Here is a 5012-nt window from a genome sequence, read left to right as displayed (position 1 = left end):
AATCCGGCCACGCTGGCCGATGAAAAAGCATGAGTCACTGTACACCAAAATTTATGTACCAGCTGATGAGGCCAAGTGTTCGCATTTTTCCTTGCGCTATGCGAGGTCTAGCCATTATATGGTACTCGTCACTTCTATGATGACACTCGTCACCTCTTCTTTCAATTCCCTTCAGCCCCCAAAGATCTTGGCCTTTCACCACCTCCTTCAATCTTCCAACCCTGCCCCCGGAAGGGAGTTCTTGTGTCATTGATCATACAAGCAATAATTCTTTCACTTCTACATAAACTTTGCCTTAATGAAAGCAGAAAAGGAGTGACATCAGAGGGAACAAAGGACGGAATGCGGATTTGCCGCGCATGGAACTTGATGTCCATTTTGATCATATCAAGACATTAAATTTGCAAGTCGTTAGCGGCACGAGCTTGATTGATTGTATGGGGAGGACATTTTTTGACCCTGGCAGTCCTATAACTAAATAAATTGTCAATTATTTCAGTATAAATGCTGAACCACGCTGGTTTCATTGATTCCTTATCAAGCCCTCTGGTTGGTTGTATTGGTAGCTTATTGAACTCTTGTTAGACATGGGATCAGGTATTTTCAATGGACAACAAGTGAGGACTGTCTCCATTACAAACACATTGCAGTGTTGTCTAGAATCAGCGAAAAATAAAAAACAATAATCTTTTCTGGTTCTCTTCGTCATGCCAGTTTTCAAAACGTGTAAGACTGTATTTCTAAACATCATATTCAGAGATCAATACAAAGGAGAAGGAAAAGGGTCATAAAGATAAGATAGCTGACTTGAGTGTCATATCACATCAAAGATAACTAGCGTTTGTTCAGTTCACATGAAAACAAATTAAACTAATTAGGATGATTCAAAGCGTGCTTGTTTTTAGATTGCCAGAAGTTCCATACATAAATGGATATGTATATCCATAATCCATATATCCATGTACCGGGTGTCGAGGCTAAGATTAGACAAATTTGTCACTTTCACGTAAAAGCATCATGAATTTCTTAAAAGGTAATTTGGAGAGCTAAAATTCTAACATGTTATCATCAGAATAGATCAGAATACTTAAAATTTACGTTATTTTTTGACCTTTTTTTTATTTAAAGCAAAGTTTTTCGAAACATGATCCTTTTGAAGCAATGACTTTAGCCAATCTGGCCCGAAAACAGTGACAAAAAGTGCGGATTTTGTCAGGAGAGAATTTTCAATGGTTGATCAATTAGGCGGCCAAGAACTTTAGTTAAAGGGTGTCTTTCATTGCAAGTTTCTTTCTCAACATAGGACCACACAGCATAGTCCAGAATTTTAAGATCTGGAGAATTTGGGGGCCATAGTTTTAGGCCTCCAAAACAAGATTACCTCATTATCCCAGTAGGAGATTGTCCTTTTGGCGGAATGAGCTGGAGCAAAGTCTTGTTGAAAGACAAAGGGCCGCTTTTATGCTACTTTTCTCATCCAGGGTATCACTGTAGACTTGAAAACCTCAATTTTGGCATCTGCATTAAGTCAAATCCCTCTGGCAACCAGATTGGAGATCCAATCCAATGCATCACATTGGTTTGCTTGGAACTGCTTTGATGCATCTTTTTATTCCAGCTACCACTCTTGGATATAGAAGTGCTGGTGTTCTTGCATTCCTAGGAAGGGGGATTACAGTCATCTTGCCAATCAAGACAGTTTTTGACATTGTAAATCGTCCGGCGACCACTTTAAGGTTCCAACTTACTTCTTTAGAGGTGAATCCTGCACACAGCAAAGCTACAATGGATTCTCTTTTTGCTTTCATAGATTTCAGCTTTGACATTTTTGTATTTTTGTTTACATAAATGAAAAGAGCGGACAATGACAAAAAAATGAGATAAAACTCACGCAACCTTGAAAGATTTCACGGATTTTAGAAAGAAAAAACTGTGTGTCTAATCTTATCCTCGACACCCGGTATATCGACGCGAAAAAGAGTGGTTGAATATCCATTTACACAATGGGTATTTTATGTACATTTGAGCACTTTTGTTAAATCTGAGTTCCTCTTTTGTAGCCTACATCGACTGGGGCATCATTTTCTCAGTTCAACCAGCATTTTATCCCAAAGAAGCCGAGCTAAAAGGAGCCACACCTTCACAAGTGAGTTTATCCAACTATTCTACATTGATCGTTTGTTTATGACTTTTACCTGGAAAGCGTTCTCCTGCACTATCCATAGTATGGATTCGTATTTGGTATCGTTCATTTGGCCGCATTCGTGTCAGCTCCAGTATTTGCCAAATATGGCAATTGCATTGGACCGAAGCTCCTCTATAACGTCGGAGCAATCGTTCAAGGTTGCCAAGGGATCGCATTTGGCTTACTAACGTACATTGTCAGTCTTGGCTGGTTTCTTGGATTGTCATATTTGCTCAGGTTAGTTAATTTTACCATAGAGTACTTAATGATCATTTAGTACTCTATGCTTCTACTTGTCTCCTTTTCATTGAATTTGATCAGATATTGGGCTAATGGTTGTTAGTCAGGTCCAGTTTTTGTTATCATCAGGAGCGGTTGGGTATTCAGTTATGTAATCGAACTTGCTTAGCATTTTGTTATAACATCCGTTATAAGCCGTATTGTGCATCATTTCAGGTTCAAGTTCAGGTTACAGCATGAAAAATTGGTGCAAAAATGTAAACTAAGAAAACAACAAAAAAAGTTATAACAATTTCCAAGAATCGCGATGCTAACTGACTCTGTGGTCTTGATTGTTCAGCCACATCTTGAACATGATTCACCTATTTCCACTCCAACCAGTTCAGTAGTATTGTAAAAGGCGAGCAAGCCCAAAGATGTTTCAATAAGAACTGATAAGATTGCAAGGAGGGACGGACACCTTTAACCACTTAATTTTTGGTCAACCGTACAAGCATTAATCTCTCCTAAAAACATGTTACCTAATGGGAAATAAACCACTAGAGGTGTATTTTGTCTTCACAACGCCTGACAAAGGAAGGAAAGGGCGGTAGATGTAAGATTCCTTACTTTGCTGAATGATGGGGATCAAATTCATACTCACGGGAGTTTGCAACTAACGCTACCAATCTACACTTTTAAAGGCAAATAACATCACCGATGAAATGTCAGAAACCCATTAGTGAGCCTCAAAAAGCTTTTTTTCTCAAACTCCACTATCTACGTTACGATGGAATCGGCAGATGTTTCAATTTCCATCTTATCTGTCAGCTTTGAATTTGAAATTTGATTCAATCCAAGGACACAAAAACAAAGAAACGCCACTCTTTTGTGATCACCAAACCTTTCCCTTCAAGTAAGGCCTAAACTTCTGCTGCTGAAGTTTTTGAATGTTAATTATTGGCATAATTGTTGAACAAAATATGTGACTAATATCATTTTCGTAACCATTGATGGTATTTGTTTCAAACTAGGCATGTAAATATACTTAAAATGACTTTAAACATGTCTTAAAGTGCAATAACTTAAAAGTGCTAATTAAATTTTCTTGATAAAGCAAGAATTTGCTCTAAACACAATCAGTCAATACTCTTTTGCTAATAATATTATTTGTAGAGAATTGTTTCAGAAACATATTGACCAAATTTCAAGTAATTTGACGCATTTGTTATGAAACTATGGTTCTCACTCTAGGAATGGCCCTCAATCCAAAAGTNTAACAATTTCCAAGAATCGCGATGCTAACTGACTCTGTAGTCTTGATTGTTCAGCCACATCTTGAACATGATTCACCAATCTACACTTTTAAAGGCAAATAACATCACCGATGAAATGTCAGAAACCCATTAGTGAGCCTCAAAAAGCTTTTTTTTTCAAACTCCACTATCTACGTTACGATGGAATCGGCTGATGTTTCAATTTCCATCTTATCTGTCAGCTTTGAATTTGAAATTTGATTCAATCCAAGGACACTAAAACAAAGAAACGCCACTCTTTTGTGATTACCAAACCTTTCCCGCCAAGTAAGGCCTAAACTTCTGCTGCTGAAGTTTTTGAAAGTTAATTATTGGCATAATTGTTGAACAAAATCTGTGACTAATATCATTTTCGTAAACATTGATGGTATTTGTTTCAAACTAGGCATGTAAATATACTTAAAATGACTTTAAACATGTCTTAAAGTGCTTAAAAATGCTAATTATATTTTCTTGATAAAGCAAGAATTTGTTCTAAACACAATCAGTCAATGCTCTTTTGCTAATAATATTAATTGTAGAGAATTGTTTCAGAAACATAATGACCAAATTTCAAGTAATTGTTATGAAACTGTGGTTCCCACTCTAGGAATGGCCCTCAATCCAAAAGTAGACATACTGCAGCTGTGAAGTACATATTGTTCTTTAAACTCATATGGATGCTTCACAATCATGGAATAATAATTTTAAGAGATATGGCACCTATCTTATTTGACTATTTTGGTATTTTGGATGCTTTTGCAAGAAAAACAATTTATTGGAGTCCAAAGTTCAAATTGAGATCTAGTCTGTTGTACTTTGGTATTACTCTGTGCCCCTTAAATAATGCCTGTCTTTTATGCAAACTTCATAATAAGTAGAAATTTAACTTCTGCAAAAAGATAACTCATTCATCTTTCACGAATGCCTGAGGGTTTTTTTGTCAATTGTGTGGATTAAGAAAATTATCAATTGTCTATCCCAGATATTCCAATATGTTAACATTTATGTACATGCACTTTTATCGCTTATTCCATACATTTCTTTTATATTTTGTCTAACTTGGCGGTCAGGGGAAAGCCATGTCGTTTCCTCTCTTTAGAGTCCCTGACATATGTAATGTAAATATAATCTCCAGGAAACATGAAGGTTACAAAAGATATATAAAATTCAAATCATAGAAAATAGGTAGGGCATTCCAATGAATCGTTTCATAGTAATCATATATCCCTTGAGGAGGTGTCGTACCAAGTGTTGAATTGGTTTACCGAAGAGCAGTTACGCCCCTCCTGAGGCATTTTGTTCCAAATTCG

At 36.6% G+C, this 5012-nt stretch overlaps 1 protein-coding gene across 1 annotated transcript in view; it reads left to right on the top strand.

Annotated features, from left to right (window-relative positions):
* The window catches only part of LOC131891609 (MFS-type transporter SLC18B1-like), a 54705-nt gene that overhangs the window by 44465 nt on the left and 5228 nt on the right, over positions 1-5012 (top strand). The gene's annotated exons all lie outside the window — the stretch shown is intronic.

The sequence above is a fragment of the Tigriopus californicus genome, chromosome 12 (assembly GCF_007210705.1).
Source record: "Tigriopus californicus strain San Diego chromosome 12, Tcal_SD_v2.1, whole genome shotgun sequence".
NCBI lineage: Eukaryota > Metazoa > Arthropoda > Copepoda > Harpacticoida > Harpacticidae > Tigriopus > Tigriopus californicus.
The sequence above is the reverse complement of the archived record's forward strand: the minus strand, read 5'-3'. Positions and strand labels throughout refer to the sequence as shown.